Source organism: Ambystoma mexicanum, chromosome 10, assembly GCF_040938575.1.
Source record: "Ambystoma mexicanum isolate Mex_15411 chromosome 10, UKY_AmexF1_1, whole genome shotgun sequence".
Lineage (NCBI taxonomy): Eukaryota > Metazoa > Chordata > Amphibia > Caudata > Ambystomatidae > Ambystoma > Ambystoma mexicanum.
In genome coordinates this window covers 1179546134-1179563686 of record NC_090932.1, presented here as the reverse complement: position 1 = coordinate 1179563686, position 17553 = coordinate 1179546134, and the positions used below count along the sequence as shown (strand labels likewise).

Below are 17553 nucleotides of genomic sequence, written 5' to 3'. Positions count from 1 at the left end.
TTTGTGAACATCCCCTTTATGATACCCAAGCGTTTCTTTGGCAAATTACAAAGCCTATGCAGAGGCTTTATCTGGCACAACACCAGGAATAGGATAGCCTTATGGAAATTGCAAAACACGTATGATAGAAAAGATCTAAAACTGCCCAACTTCGAGATCTACCACCTGACCAGCCAACTACAATATGTGGCAAAATGGCTGACGGAAGACCCCACAGCGGAATCCAGATTGTTAAGGTCTGAATGTGCCCTGTTTTTCCTGAAAGAGATGATATGGGTGGCAAAACCAGAATTGAGGGGGCGATCGAGGCTGTTGGAACTAGGATGGGAGGTATGGCATAGGGCTTGTAGGGCTATGGAGAACCCGACCCCATGTTCCCCTCAGATGCCACTAGTGGCATGGGGGGGGGGTGGACGAGCAACTAAGGAAGACGATTTGCAAGCATTGGGAACCCGTGGGTATAGCAACATTGGGAGACTTATGGAAAGAAGGGAAAGTAATGGAATTTGATGAGCTGGTAGATGAAACTGGACTACACCCGGGGCAATATATTACCTACACCAGAGTGGTCCGGAGGGTGAGAAAATCATGGCCTGAATCAGTGCTCGTGGATGAAGCTGCAGAAACAATCTATGATATCTTGGAGGGGGGACATGAAGTCTCCCGAATCTACAAACTCTTGATGTCTAGAGTGGGAAAGGAGGTAACCCAATTGAGACGGAATTGGGAAGACGAAGTGGGGGAGCCCATGCATGATGGGCTATGGGAAAAGGCCCAGAGATATCACAAAAAAGTGTCCAGGAATGCGAGGTTGCAGCAGATCCAAATATACGTAACTCATAGAGCGTATATGACCCCTTCGATGGTCGCCAGATTTAAGAGCACAGAAACACAAGCATGCCCTAAATGTGGGGAGGTGAATGCTGGGATGGTACATGTGTTCTGGGCATGCCCGGAGATTGGGAAATTCTGGGGTGAGATCACCCACTGGTTACCGGAAAAAGGAATCCAGTTAAATGTGGAATCTGTATGGGCTTGTATGGTGGGGGGCTTTGTAAGACCTCGCAAGCTGAGGCACATGAGCAGACTGAAGGACCTGGCCTACATACTAGCCAAGTGAAGAATTGCCATGGGTTGGAAGGCGAGCCATAGACCCAAAATAGAGGTGTGGTGGCATGATCTCCAGAAATGGGCAGATGCCGAAACAGTGGTATGGTATGAGGCGGCCAACAGGGAGGGGGGGAGAGAAACGGAAACCCTAATGGCCTGGAGACACCGAGTAGCAACACTGTATGGACCCACCCAAGGTCACCCAAATGATCAGGACTCCTCTGGAAATACAGATGAGGATGAACCTCTAGAAGGAATTAAGATGGGAAGCGAGGGAGAGTAAGCTCGAGTTAAGGGGGAGAGGGTAAAGGGAGAACAGTGGCCACTCTGCGAAATATGTCTGACGCTTGAAAACTGTGACATGCACTGTTGGACTTGTTTTGTTGATTGTGGTTGTGCAAAATAAAAATAGTTTTAATTTAAAAAAAAACATAAAGGCATTTCTAGGAAAGAGGTCCTCGAAGCGATGCGTCACCTGGATCGTCAGTATCGAAAGGCGTATTCCTTCACCCTGAACGGTAGCGTCACAATGTATTCTTTCTGCTTATCCGGCAACCCCCCACCGCATAAACCACTGACTTTCCCAGATTTACTTTAAAGCCTAATATCCTCCCGTATTGCACCAGGCTTTCCAGAGAGCTTTCCAGAGGGGAACCGATTGAAATGGTTTGGTGATATAAAGCAGGGCGTAATCAGCAAAGAGACTAATCTTACAGGCCTCCCCTACCCACCGTGACACCCCTTATCCCATCGGTACCCCTGACCACCATCGCCCACGGCTCCATAACCAGTACGTAGATCAGTGGGGAGAGCGGGCACCCTTGACATGTGCCCCGTGGTAGCAGGAATGCCTGTGCTTTAGACCCATTGACCACCACCCTGTGGGTCGGGTTGAAGTATAGGGCTGCCATCCGGCCCGTCCACCTCAGACCCATCCCTAGGGACGCGAGGACCTCCCCCATAATGGTCCAACTCACCTGATCGAACGCCTTCTCAGCATCCAGGGCCAGCAACAGTACTCCCTCCTCCCTCACCATCCGTGCGTTAAGGACATGAAGTGTTTTTCTCATGTTGTCCGCCCCTTGCTTGTGCAGTACAAAGCCCGCCTGGTCAGGGTGGATCAGTCGGGGGAGGTAAGATTCCAGGCGTGATGTGACAATTCTGGCGAATAGCTTAGCATCAACATTGAGGAGGGAGATGGGTCTGTACGAAGCACAGTCGGTTAGGTCTTTCCCCGGCTTTGGGATTACTGCTGTTAAGGCATGAAGAAACGTCATTGGTATCGTACCCTCCCCCACAATAGAATTTAACAGTTTAGCCAGGGGTACCGCCAGTGGGGCTTGGTATTGCTTGTAGAAGTCAGCAGTGTATCGTCCTCCCCAGGGAATTTCCCCATTTTCAATCTTTGGATGGCCCTCAATACCTCTTCCCGAGTTATCTCCCCCTCTAGGGCCTCGTTTTCTGCCCTTGTGAGCTATGGGAGCTGCCGCTCAGCCAGCTACTTCCGCACTTCGCCTCACTTCCTGCTCCACCGTCCTGGTGTATAACTCCCTGTAGTAACCCGCAAACTGTGCAGAGATATTGCCCCCTCCACGACACAACCCTCAGTATCATGTACTCCCTGTATTCTCCTCTCCACTCTACAGCCCCTCACTCCATTGGTTAGAAGAGTCCCACTGTGTCTCCCCGTTCATAGTACCTTTGCCGGGTGAACCTCATTCTCTTTACCACCTCCCCTATCAATACCGTGTGGAGTTCCTGCCTCTTGTCCCTCATCTTGGCCAAGAGCCTCACCCTATCTGTGTCCCACTGGCTCTACAGCGTTTTCAGCTCCTCTCAAAGCTATACTTGATTAGCCCCCGTTCTCTCTTCTTGCGAGATCCTTTGGCAATAAGTTGTCTCCTAAAAGTGGCCTGGGCCGCCTCCCATAACATCACCATACCCGTCTTCCCATTGTCATTGGTTTCGAAGTCCGCCTGTTTCTCCTTCCCCAGGAAGTACCGAAACACCCGCTCCTTCAGCAAGGTATTGTTACACCTCCATCTAAAATACTGCTGAGGTTCAGGTCAGGTACCCATCAGTCTGCCACCACCAGCTCGTGGTCTGACCATGTGAACGCCTCCACTCCCATTCTTTTGGGATTAGCAGGAGATCTATTCTAGTATAGGTTTGATGTGGAGGGGAGAAAAACGTGTAGCCCCCCAGGCCCAGAAAGTGAGCCTGCCAAACATCCGCCCAATAGTGATCTTGCAGAAGGTCACGAAAAGCCAGGTTCTCTCTGGCTGCCGCTTTGAGACGCACCCCCTTTGCCGAGCACCAATCCAATGCGGGGTTCACCACCAGGTTGAAATCTCCACCCAAGAACATAGCGCCCTCCGCCCAGCCATCCATCATGCTAAATACCTGACGTAAAAATCCCAACTGTCCCACATTGGGTGCCTACAGGGTGGCAAGTGTGAGCTGTGTCCCCTCATGGATTCCTTTTATTGCCAGGAACTGAACCCCAAAGCCCCTCTTGATCTGGACATCGTCAATCTAAATGATTTACCAAGCAGGATCCCCACCCCCTCTTTCTTGGAGTTTCTGTGGGAGGACCAGGAGTTCATACCAATCTCCTTGCCCTTTATTGCGGATTCGGCCCCCTGCCTGTAATGGGTCTCCTACAGGAAGAGGATAGCCAGTTTCTGTTTATGGAACATATTGCTAGTTAGGGATCTCTTGTTCTGGGAGTTCAGTCCCTTCAGGTTCAGCATGCCTACTCTCACCTCAGCCATAACCCTTCTTCATCATTCGCTGGTTGCCCTCTATATTTCCTGAGCAGTACTTGTCCCCTGTTGCGTATGAGGTCAGCTGCATGAGGTTCCCTCCCTTGTTTCCCCTGCCTTCCGATCTCCTTCCACCTTCCCCCTCCCGCCCCATCTCCCCTAGCCTAATCTGAGGGATTTGAGTGTGTGTTCCAACCATGCTGGGCGCATCCGTGGAACCATCAGGGATGCAACTCCTGCCTTGGTTACCATGCCAGGCAGCCCCTTCAGCCCTCCTGCCACCGCATTCCTTGGACAGTTCCCATACCCGCCTCTTATTCAAATGATAAACCAACTCTCCCAATGCCCGGATCCCCTCCTCAAACAACTAGGGGCCCCCTCTGCACACCTCTACCCTCCCACCCCACAACTCAGTTTCATGATCAGAAAATCTAACTGCACAATCAGAAGCCGATCTTTCCTCCAGTCCAACCCTCTCAACACTAATGGAACACCTGTGTGGGGTCCAAGGTACACCCCATAAACAAGGAGAATCAAAAAACTAAAATCTTCAGGCTCTTCTCAAGTGTCATCATTCTGTGGTGGTGGGGTGTTAAGCTTCTGGAACTTCCAGACCCCTTCTGCCCTGCACTTTCCTCATGCCGATTCTGGGCCCCAGGGCCCCGGTTAAGTTCTAGTCCTTATCCGCCTCCTTCCGAAGTAGACCCTTCTCGACAGTCCACCAGGTCATCCGTAACACGTTGTATCTCTTCCTCCGCCACCAGATGGTATAGTTCTCCCGCCATTCGAATAAAAGTGCAAAGGGGTAAGCCCATCAGTATCTCACCCCCTTCTCCTGGAGCCATCTAGTGAGAGCCCCACACCTCTTACGCCTCCGCAATGTATGCACCAAAAGAACTCGAAAAATAGCCACCCTTGAGTCACCATAATCCACCTCCTTAATATGTCTTGCCTTGTCGAGGATCCTCATCTTGTCCCAATAGTAGTGCATATGTGCCAGGACTGAGCGCAGGTCACGCCCCCCTGGCCCAGTGCACTCTGTCTATGGTGACCATCTCTCCTTCCTTGGAGACTAGGACCATCCCTATTATTTCTTGTATCTTGTGCTCCAGGCCTACTGGTGATTCCCCTTCAACCTCTTGCACCCCAAAGAACCAGAGATTGTTCTGTCTCTCTCGGTTCTCAATATCATCCACCTTGAGGCGCAGTTCATCCTCATGCCGCTCCATTTCCATGAAGCATGCTTCCATTTGCGTCTCCGGAGCCCAGTCGAGGTTTGGTTTGCCTTCACCCCATCCAATTTGTCCTCGAGGGTGACTACCCTAGCTGAGAGGTCTGCCAGCCTCACCCCCATATCTGTCCTCATCCCTCTGATCTCCTCCATTATAGTCTGTATGTCACTTTTGATGGATCAGAGCTCTGCTCTCCCTTAGCCGCTGCCATCTCCTCCCTGCTTTGGTATTGAAATCGTGCTAGATCACCTTTTGCAGCTCATAGGCGGTCCAGGGCGCCTCCAATAGTCCCCCTGATGGGTGATGGCAAGTCAGTAGGCTTAACACTAACCAGGGGTGCTGTGCCCCTAGACAGTCCCTTTTGCTACCAATTTACCAGGCAGTGCCCGGTCTCCCGTGCTCACTCCTATGCCTCCTGGCGGTATGCCTAGCTCCCCAGGGACGATTTGCGCCCGGTGTCAGTGGCGGTCTCCCATCCTCTCTATATTAGTGGCCTGGGGCCACTGCAAAAGTCCTCCGCGTGTCAGGTGCCGGGTCTCCTGGGTCCTGGGTCCGTTTCTTCAGGTAGGCGTCCCTCCTTACCCCAGTTTCGCCTAAGGGCTGAGCCGCATTGCTAACCCACACTGATGTTGGAGTTGGATCCCATTGTCTTCTAGTCCCTGGCTTCAAGAGTCCCCCCCCCCGGGACCAGGCCAGCTCCCCCTCCTTGCGCACTGCAGGAGGGATTCCCAGTGTCTCAGCCACACGTGGTCGTGTTCTTCAACAAGAGGGAATGGGGGGGCAGCGGCCACTTACCTCCCTTGTGACTGTGTACTTCTCGCAACTGCTGCACCTATGTTCAGTCCAGCATCGGTCTTCCCAGGGCCCTGGGGATACTCTGCAGCACCAGTGTCATTCTGTTGCTTGCTCGTTATCTCGGTACGGCGTCAGCAGGGGCCGATGTTCCTTCTCAAGCCCGACACCAAGGACGTCTGAGTCGGGCTATCAGCAGCCTCCCCCCCCACTGCAGCCGGGTGTCGCTCCACAGATTATTCTCTATGCAGTGCGGGCACCAGCATTCACCCCTCCGGGCTGCACACTCCGCTAACACCCAGATAGTAAGGGCTTGGTGGTTGGCGCTCCGGCTACCAGTCTGTTGCGGTTCAGGGAAGCACTGGCCAGCGTGACGCATCCTGATTCCTCGCCGGGAACACGGGCCCCGAAACTCGTCGGCCTCGGCTGCTGGTGGCTGCGCCTCCGGCTTCGTGCCAATGGAGAGGGCGTCAGTCTAATTCTGGCCCGCCAGGCCCGTCCCTGCTGCAATGTCCCCCAAACTGTTGGTCCCGGCGTGGGCAGCACTTTACTCTTCACTTTACTCTTCAGTGCTACAGGAGCGCTACAACTTCGGATGCTTGGGGAGTCATTCCAGTGGGGTGTCGGGTGCCACAATTCGTAATGTCTCCTCTTTTTACCAAGGCAGGGGACGGAGCTCGGCACTCAGGCAGCCATTTTGCCTGCGCCCCCTGGTGGCCTCCTGGATCTAGAAGTTTTTAACTCCTTAATTCTTAACTGCAGCCTCTCAACACTAAACGGTATTGCCCCACCGGAACCTCTTTTAATATAATTACTGGTATATTGGAAGGCCTCAGTGATAGGGTTCAACATTTTAGTATCTCCCGGGCCCCATGCCAGAGTGAGCACTCTCCACATTGTTCTCAGCCACTGATTTTGCACTGCATATAATAAGTTCTGCCACTGGGTGGTCTGCCCCGCCACCTTCCTTCTTTTCAGGCAATTTGAGTAATTATTTTTGGGCTTTTTTTATCTCTACAAGTACACTGCCCCTGTTTACCCGAAAGGTCTTAATTTGTCGGATCTCTCGGCAGATCAAACAGACATGGCCTCTTCTTTTAAAGGCAACAGGACTTCTCCCGTCAATTTGACCAGCCTGATGGGCAGTTTGAGAAAGCCATGCTTCAATTTCATCCCCAGAATACTGCCACAATGCAGCTGGACCAGTAATTAGCATGTCCTTAAGTGCATTACAGGACTTAATTATGTTGCGTCTTATTTATTTGTTTATTTATTTATTTATTTATTTATTAAATTTATATAGCGCGCAGGCAGCCCAGGGGCATTGTGGCACTGTTACTTGCAAGGAAGACTTAGTTACAATGTGAGCAGGTTGTGCCTTGGGTTACAGTAAGGCAGTGACCTGTGATCAGATATACGACATAATACATCATACATTACAATTATGAGGGCTAGGCCATGTAATGGTTAGATGAACAGGGTCGTTTTCAGGGTTTTCCGAAAGGCGGTCAGTGAGGGTTCAGAGCGCAGGGAGCTAGGGAGGGTGTTCCAGTGTACGGCAGCGAGGTACGGGAAACTGGAGCCCCCTGCTCTGGTCCTTTTTACCTTGGGTACTGAGAGCATGCTGGCATAGGGTGATCTAGTGGGTCTTGTGGAGGAGACCAGGTGGTTACCTCAGTACCACCCCCAGCCCGATATTCCTCACACAACTGCTCCCATTTCAAGTGCAAATGCAATTGGGCATGGTCACTAGCAGTATTGGGACATACGTATAGCTAACAAACCCGCTCCAGCAGCTGATTATTTGCACAAAGATAATCCAGGGCACCCGCTTATTCCTCACCTGCCACGTGGGTTTACCCGGGATGTCGCTCCTAGTCCTGCCATTTAGAACATCTCTACCTAGTAATAGTCTGATCTACAAATATATCTTGGGTTTTTGCACCCCCATGAGGGTCATAAAGATTCATAATCAACAGTCTATTTAGCCCACCACTAGTTTCAATCGCAATATCGACCGCCAATACTCTCTGCCCCCCGAAGGGAGGCCCAAAGGGCCTTTTTTTTGCATATTGCTGGTAAATTACGAAACCATCTAAATGAAAAGGAGCAATCAACCAGGTTTTCTGAAGCATAAATAGATGATGATCAAGTAGCCAATTCAGCGAATTACCCTTTCCCACAAAGTGGGAGTGGACCCTAATATTCCAAGAGTCCACTTTACATAATCAGCCATGAATGGACTCTACCCCAGGTATCAGACTCTTCAATCAGTTCCAGCCCTTCACATTATCTCACCCTTTGTTTGCCCGATTTCCCTTTATTTGTGTAGGTATTGCTCTGGTCACCTCACTTGATATGGTCCCTTACAGTGACTACAGCATGCAACTAGCTTCCTGCACTCCGGTTCCCTGTCTAAATCATTGCCTAAATGTGCTAATGTGCTAACGATTCCCGTATCGGGGCTTATGTTGCTGAAAGAAAACAGTGAATCCTAGTCAGATTACTATGCTATTTAACCAAGGGTTTAACAAAATCTGTTGCGTTCAGGAACCTGAAGTGCAGGAATTTTGGCGAATATTTTCAATAGTGACGAACGGTTCAGTGCCTTCTCTCAACTGTCTTTAGCTATTGCACCAATTGTAAAATTTACTATAGGAACATTCCACAGCGTCCCTATAGGCGTAGCCTTTTCATCACTTGGGGCCTTTAGGACACCCCCAGGTTTTCTGTGTGTATGTGGTACGAGTAGGCAACACATCATCTACACTGTCACACTCCTCCCAGTTTTCAATATTGGCCTCTACTTTCGCATGGATTACAGTCTTGGGGGTGGTCACCCTCAATAGCCAACTAGTGAGAGATTTTTGAATTATAGGTACCACAGATATGTTTGTAGAGTTCAAAGGCTGGACCATTGAAGTTGACCCCCTCGGTAAAACCTCCTTGGTAACCCCACCCTTTGTCAAAGATTTACGCTTACGCAAGCGCTGCCGCTTCTGTGTATGGTAGCTTAGAGGAGTTAACAAAGAGGCCGCCAATGGCTCTGCTTGATTAGGGATATCCTGCGATTCAATAGTCCCGATCTCCTGGCTACCCACCTGCACCCTTTTGTCAATACACAAAACAGGGGGAGGAGCTTCCTGTGAGCAGGGCCTCTGAGACTTATCCCTACACCAGGTATTTAGGTGTCCAAACTCTACCCCCTGTTTAGTTATGTTTTCATGGATGTGGCCGCAAAGTTTCAGCAACATTTTTATTGCAAAATGGAGAACTTCATTGTTTAGCTCGGCCCCAGTTCCGGTCGTTATATTTGGGCTGCTATAGTTAATATTTCCATCATTATCACATGTTGATGGATCGGGAGCAGAGCAGCTCAATGTCACTGGAGAAGCGAGGGCCTCAGATCTGGGGTAATAGATAACAGTTACTCATGGGCGCTTTGTTCGTACTGCACATCATTCTTGTCTTGGGGCCTTGCCTCCGTTAGTTAAATTGAAGAGCCTGCCAAAGGGGGTACCATACTTCCCTCGTTGCATAAGGAATAACACAGCTATAGGAGAGAATTATTATCAATGTCCCCTGGTGATATCTGATGATCTTGGCAATGAGGATAAGCAATTTGTGGCCCCTCCATAGCAGCACTCACATGTTACTCAATACCAGCCGACCTCAATGCCAACTTAGTACCCACTTTAAAATAGGTGGTGATTGCTCCCTTAGCCACTGTTTCTGGGTGGAGGGGAGAGCTGGTTACAGATTTCTCTATGCTCATTACCCCCGCCCATCATAGAGGTATGCTGATCCATCTCCTTGGGTGCACACTGTTTATATCTGTTTACTTTCCCGTAGGGTTTACGCTTTCTTAGATTGTAATTGCGGGGCTTACTAGGAGCCCTGCCCGGCATTGTACTTTTATTCCGCCCCCCCATCCGCTTGCCGCAAGAATCAAAAAGATGAGTTGCTGTCCGACTCGGTACCAATGTAGGGGGGGTGGGAAAGGCAGGCTTACCTTAATATTATCAGGTAAAGGGTCGTACCACCAAGCCGCCAATCTCATTGATCCCCATCGGACCACTACAGATCACTCTCTTTCCACTCTGTTCTCCCCTTGAAAAGGAGGGGGTGGAATCAGATTTGTTACGTCAAAAGCTAATGGCAATGTTTTAAAGGGCGAGCTCGACCGTCACCATGGTCAAAGGGAGTGGGAAACTGTTTCTGAAGTGTTTTTAATTCAAAAGGGGGTGGTTTTCACCCTTGAAGTTGGCACTGATGGCCTTCTCTACTGGCACTTCCCCATGTACGCCCCCACGAATATGTAAAGAAAGAGCCCCCTCAACAAGTTGTCGACTCTCGGCAACAAACAATGCAGGTTTCCCATCAAAATATAAGGGAGGGGGACAGGGGTAGAGGCAAAGGAAAACAAGGGGAAGAGCATAGGGAAGGTGAAACCAATGCCGGCCCAAACTGTGGCTGCAGTATTATAGCACTGACTGCTGGAGGTGTCAGGGGGACTCGCCGCCAAGGCCGCTGCGGCATCAAGCCCGCTACCCGGCAACCCAGGACACAGAGGACTCTAATGGGCTTCAGTCCACAATAGATACAGCTCCAGTTATCAAGGTGATGCAGGCAGAGGCGCTTTGGTGGCGTTTCAGCTCTCTGATCTCCGATTTCCAAACCAGCACCAACTCTCAGCCAACAGCTGCAAATAAAATTAGAGGAAGGGACCTCCAAATGCTGTTAGCACGTACGCAGCTACTATGTCAAGCCGCACCACAATAGAAAGCAAAGCCACTTCACACACAATCCCGTAACAGCCGCCTCCTTTATTAGCATGTGAAAGCAGGCACTGCCCTAAGTAAACGCACGCATTTGCAAAGCCATCAGTTTTGGCTTTTGTGTAGGTATGCAATATTTTTTTGCCAGGCACTGCCATAATGTTACTACCTGACCGTAAAATGACAACGGCAGGAAAATGGCATGAGTACCTGAACATATGATGTCATTGCCTGGCAAATTCCTATCCAATACCTATATACAAGGCAACATGGTTGACTTTGCCAGTGTTTGTTTTTAACAGGACTTCAGACCACGGAACAGATGCAAATATTGCTTATAAATCCAGCGGCAGAAGGTAGACTTGATAAAGCCATTTGTATTACCCCAGTAGCATATTTACAGCTGCAATTAAGTAATTAACTCTCAGAAGACAGTTCAGAAATGACACCGTAGGCCCAATACAGTAGAAAGTTGGATGAGACTGCATTATAGAGCGAATCGAAGAGATCCCATGAGGATGTATTTTGGATGGGAATGGCCCTGTGACCCTCCTAACATCCCATGCCCTTCCTAGCTGTATTCCAATGGTATAGTTTCGGCTTATCGGTGGCACTATAGTTAATTGCCAAAACTGAAAAGGTACATTGCATGCAAATAACAAGTGCAGTTTTTTTGGTTTTTTTCAGTGTTTTGCTGCAGTCACTTTATGTATATTGGCTGATGTCCACAGGCCTGCTGTAAATCATAGGGGGATGGAAAGCAGATTCTAAAAAAATGTTTTACAAGCGTTGGTGGTATAGGGATGCAAGTGGCTGGCCGATAGGGGACTTGGGGAAGGGCTTGGAGAAAGGGGGACAAGAGGGATTCATTGGAGTTGAGGTGCGTGTGCACTACCTTTAGTGGTTAATCAATTTCTTACTCAGTTCGTAATATTTAGGGTGCAAACCCGCTAAAAAAGTGCCTTCGTGAAGTAGCACTGCAAAAGACTATTGTTCCAAGACCTTGGCTGTGAAGCCAGCGGTGCGGGCTGCACTCCCTTGTCCACTACTTTGTGGTTTCTTTTAGTTTATGGTAAATATATATCCAAAAATAAAAAGAATCATATATTCAGTCTGTTTTATCTGATTTTACTGAATTCTTATTCATAGTAATCTGAGATTGTAAAATCTCTATTCATGTAGGTGCCATAAGGAAGGCCAATGCATTTCGGAATAAACTTCCTTCATCAGGGCCTTATTAATCTGGTTTCAATAATTATAACACAAATTAAAAATCACCAAAGTAAAACAATATTCAAATGACCATATTTGGCCACAGTCCATGAATTAATGTTACACAGGTGTAGTAATAACCATGCTCATTCCACGTACATTTTCCATTCCAAACATTAGCATTTATGGTAGCCATTGTTGTCACATCCCATTGATTGACAGTACAAGAGCGAATTTGTCCCCATAAGTAAATGTATTAGTCCCATGTTGTCATATGTAGCACCAAAAAAGCGTGTATCAACGGCATTAATTGAAGTGATTAGTGAAAGAAATAGATAATTATACATATGGGTCAGGGTGATTAATTGGAGTGAGGAAATCGCAGAGTTAGAAGAAAAACGATAGTATATTACTAATGGCACTAAGGTCAGACAAAAATAAGATGAAAAAAGAAGGATGTAGTTAAAACTGACCTCTATTCTTAGTTGCGTGGCTTCTGCATGTGTAACGTGTGTCTGGGGATTCTCCCGGTGTTGCTTAATGTAACCAGCGGCATTTGGCACAATCTCTCAAAGTAGATCTGAAAGTGTTGGAATTACGGGGGAAGGTCACTCATTGTGATCATTCTGAACAGATTGCAGAATCTTAAAATTATCTGGTGCTTACCTTGTATCTTGTAGTGACTGGCACTGAAACGCTGTGAAGCCGCGGGGACGTGCGTTGCACAGCGAGTAGCTATGTTGATATGAGGTTGTTATGGGAACGCTTGGAAGTCGTGTTGGCTATGAGTAAAAAGTGGCGGCCATGTCATAATGTGCACAGGGTCTATGGAAGTAGCCGTGCTAATTACATTAGGTGCATGGTTGAGTGTACGCCTGTTACTCTAATTTCACGTTGGGTGAGTATATATCTTGTCCACAATTAAGCAACGTAGAATTGTAGAAAAATGTGAAAAAACATACAACGGTCAGTGGCCAAAAATTGGTGTGCGCAATTCCTGAAGTTTATGGTTGGTCTTACTATTACGATTAGACCTGAAGAGATGTACTCAAGTACATAGCGTTAATGAAAATACTGTGCGGCATAGGGTGCTGAATAAAAGCCAATACGTGTAGTACCAGTGCAAATACAGTGACATTCAAAAAGTCTCTGATAAATATGTAGAATTGGGGAATTTCAACACTACGGGTCTGTCGTGTGGGGACATTAATTCATGAAATCGATTATTGGATTCCCCACAGATTAACTCGTATGTATATGCATCATACTAATCTCATAATTGGAAAAATGTAAAGACAACACGTGTAATACTGCTGCCAGTACAGTGACATTCAAAGAATTTCCAATAGACATATTGATGTGAGGAAACTCAACACTGCAGGTATGTGTTGAGGGGACATTGATTATTTAAAATCAATTGTTCAGAATAACTTACGTATACGTATCATACAGATCTCATCATATACATTTACAATTGTACTTAAAGAGTTAATTACTTGTAGCTTGTGTCTGTCAAGACAATGTATTAGTGGGATGGAATATCCAAAGAAATCTCCATGCCACCTAAATTGGCGATTACTTAGATGGTTATGTAAAGGACCACGTGGAAAAGAATATGGTTAGGCATGATTCACATAATTCAATGGTAGCTATGTTGCTGATGCCATGTAAAGTCACAAAAAACAACTTAAATCAAACTCCTCATTAATTCCATCAGGGGATAGTGAGTCTAATTTATCAATCCAGAAAGCTTCTTGCTAAGCCCTCCATTTTTTCATGTCTTTGTTGGATCCTTTGGTCGATTGCACCTAGAGCACTGTAAACCTCAGTTGTGTTATGGAATGTCCATTCGCCTTAAAATGTCTTGCTACTGCTGAAGTCAAATTGTTATTGCAAATACATGATTTATGTTCATTGATCCTCACTCGTATTTTTCGTGCTGTTTCTCCTTTGTAATAGATAGCACAAAGGCACTTAATGGCATAAATTACGTTTTCTGACAGGTAGGTGGCATGGTACCTGAGTTTGATTTTAGCTCCTGTTTTTGGGTGCGTTACCGTTTTATGGCCGCCACCGTGTTATCGGACGGTTGCTAAGCAACCCAATCAACATCCAGGCAGGCAGACAGCCCCCTGATTGGCCACAGTCCCCTTGAACACGCAACCAGCCCGACCGGAAGGCGTGAGCCGGCAGCGGACCTCTGCTGCAAGGACCGTGCTATAAGGGCCTGTCTGTGCCTGTCCGTGAATGACCGCCTACGGTCCAAGCACTGTGAGTACTACACAGCACATGCGTCCACTCTGCTTGTTATATCAATTCTGTCTCCCCCATACCGCCTATAGTCCGATTGACAGAACTAGTGCTCCCAGCGCCTATTCACTGAGGCCCCTGTCGTTGTGCAGCATCTCACCAGGTCCATTGCGCTGCCTCACTTTACACCCGCGCACTCACCCCCGAGCCTCTCTAGGCTGACTACCTCGGCCTGTTCAACCCCGGAGCTACAAACTTCTCCGCCTCATCCTCAGCACCTGTACAAGACATTGTTATTTGCCCGCTTCCATACCCACATAGCTCACGAGAATGTATTCCACCTATTCTGACCAGGGCTGCATAATTTGGGGCATCGCTCACCTTGTCCGCACTGTGCATGATTTTGTATCTTATCTGTACCACCTAGCCCACCTGACCACTTGTAACGCGCGTCTGTAGTGGGTTTGCCTTGCCTGTTTACAAGCGACATAGGCTCACCGGTGCCCACACTACACATGATTTTGTATTTTATCTGTACCACCTAGCCTGCCTGACCAGCTGTAACGTGCACCCTGCCCGTATTGTTTGCCTAACCTGCTTACTAGGGACATTGCTCACTTTGCCAGCATTGTATAGGAATCTGCATTTTATCTGCTATTGCACATAATTGAATCTAGATCTTTAGTATTTGTGCACATTGCCCATTGCTGCATTCATAGTGCTCCTCAGCTGATTTGACTTTTATGTATACCACTGCTATTGCACATGCACACCCCCACATGCACATTGCATGTCTGCCTACGCTTATGCTTATATAGCACACTTCACTCAAACAGCCTTTTTTTGATAAGTGAATCGAGGCACTGCAACTATTGCTGTACTGCCACCACCTACCTGTGCCCTGCCATCTCTTAGCCTTTGCCTGCCTTTTTTGGATAATTGAATCTAGGCACTGTAATTATTGCTGTACTGCTACCTATGTGCCTGTCAACACTATCCTCATGTCAACACTATCCTCATGTGACCATCCCAAATTGTCCTAACTGCAGCCCATTGTGCTTATCCTGTACTCAGTTCATTGCTCGGTGCCTGTGCTGATTCAAGCCTATTTCAGCTTACTATGTATATGTTGCCTTGTGTTGCCCATGTTTAGCCATTGTGCTGACTATACCTAGCATTGTGTTGCCCATATTCAGCCTTGTATATAATTGCCTGATGCTCCACGGCCAGCACCACTCATTTCTATGTGGCCTGAGCCACTTATGCCTCACCCCAGCTTCAAGGATTTACCATGGCCCAATTTGGCCAGGGAGAGCCCAATCCTGCAGCGGCCTATGCCCTAGCACCTTTCCTAAGCGTTAGGCCAACTATCCAAATATCCAAACACATTTGCTATAATTACTTAGCATGTTTCCCCTGGTCACTAGCCAGCTTGCCTGCCTCCTGATCCTTATAAACAACATCGCACTGTTTAGCATGTCACCTCACTCACCTATCACTATGTACTCGTCTATACCCAACAATAAGTCATCTAGTAGCTCACCTCTAGGCATAAATGACTCACATCCAACACCACCTACTTGCTTCCCCTGCCCTACTATTGACATGAATTTAAGACTCAGAGCTAGACTAGCGAAAATCTATGAGCCTCTCGCCCGTTCTATGCCTACTATACAGAGACTAAGGACCACAACAGTCTGGCCCCGCCTAACTACACTTAAACCTAACTCACCTCAGAATTCCGACCCCAAACCTCCACACAGTCCCGCTAATGATTGCCCTAATCAGAGCAAACCTGAAACAATACAAGACCACCCCCCCACCACAACTACTATTACCACCGCGAGTCCCCAAATCAAGGGAGCCTTGATCAACGCCAGATCGTTAGTAGCTCATGCAACAGAAATTGCAGACCTGATCCTCAAAGAAGATCTCGTCCTCCTTGCTATTACAGAGACTTGGCTACATCCGGCAGCAGGCCCTATGCTCATGTTTGCAGTCCCAGATAATTACTCCATCTTGAGACAAGACAGACCCAACTCCAGAGGTGGGGATGTTGCTATTATCCACAAATGTAGTCTTACCATGAGATTAGCTACCCCTATCAACGTCCTCTCATGCAAACTACTCTCAGTTAAAGTTCCAATTTAACCCTCAACATCCACTTAATCTATCGCCCTCCAGGCCCAATAGGCACATTTGATGAGGACATTAACATCATCTTATCCAGCAACCTTAAAAGTTCCACTCAAGTACTCACCCTTGGGGACTTTAATATGGGCTTCAATGACCCAGAAGACCAGTTTGCCAGCACTACGCTTAATACCCTTTCTGAATTAGGATTTACCCAAAGAAGTATGGAACCTACACATGCCAAAGGCAGAATACTCGATTGGGTGGCAGACTACAACTGTCTAGCCAATATCACCGACATTTCATTGTTAGCCTGGACTGACCACCATCTGGTATCATTCATGCTTTCCACTTTCCGACCCCCACCCTTGCCGATCAGCAGGGCTCCACCTACACTCACGAGAAATAAAAAGATTATCATTGTGGAGAGACTTATCCCGAACTTACTCCCCACACTCAACTCAATCCCTGACAACTCGGACCCTGAGACTTTGGTCGAAGAATACAATAAAATTATGTCCACCTCGCTAGACCTAATCGCCCCCATCAAACTCAGACCAAGTAAGCCCGAACCGCACCTGAACAAATGGTATACACCATCCCTTAAAAATTTAAGGCAGCAAAAAAGAAACTGCAAGGCCACCTGGAAAAAACTCCCTACAGTAGCTAATAAACTCAAATTTACCAAACTCGCAGCAATTTACAAAAAATAAATCTGCTTAGCAAAATGAACTTCCTTCGACTCCCATATATCCCAAGCCAAATCAAACATGAAGAAACTATTCTCCATCCTCAAAGAAGTAGAAACCCCTTTAGTACCACCAGATACTTGTACTAAAGATAAAAATTGGTGCTTAGAAATCCAAAATGCCTTAGCTAACAGGATTGCTACCCTACAAAATAAAATCTCCTGTAGAAAAGCCTCCTTGAATGACCCCCTCCCCTCCAAACCGACTGAGAAGCCTACTTTAATGGAAACCAACCGCTTCAACTTCTCTAAAGTCACCATACTTGAAGTAGAAAAAATCATCCTGTCACTGAAACCTTCCAACTGTCGGGGAGATCCGTGCCCTGCTTAGCTCATTAAGGATGCTGCCCGCGACCTCTCCCCTTTCATCATGAAGTTAATTAACGCTTCCTTCTCCACCGGCTCCATCCCTACCAATTTAAAACAATCTTGGGTACTTCCGCTACTAAAAAAACCCACACTTGACCCTGCTACGCCTACAAATTATAGACCTATAACGACCATACCTTTCCTTCTAAAAATCCTGGATAAGG

At 47.6% G+C, this 17553-nt stretch overlaps 1 long non-coding RNA gene across 1 annotated transcript in view; it reads right to left on the bottom strand.

The window, feature by feature from the left end:
- The window catches only part of LOC138492152 (uncharacterized), a 181652-nt gene extending 169154 nt beyond the window's left edge, over nt 1-12498 (bottom strand). Inside the window, exon 1 of the long non-coding RNA XR_011276151.1 lies at nt 12363-12498. This is a non-coding gene — a long non-coding RNA (uncharacterized lncRNA). The remainder of the gene's footprint in view (nt 1-12362) is intronic.
- Between the last annotated feature and the right edge of the window lie 5055 nt (nt 12499-17553).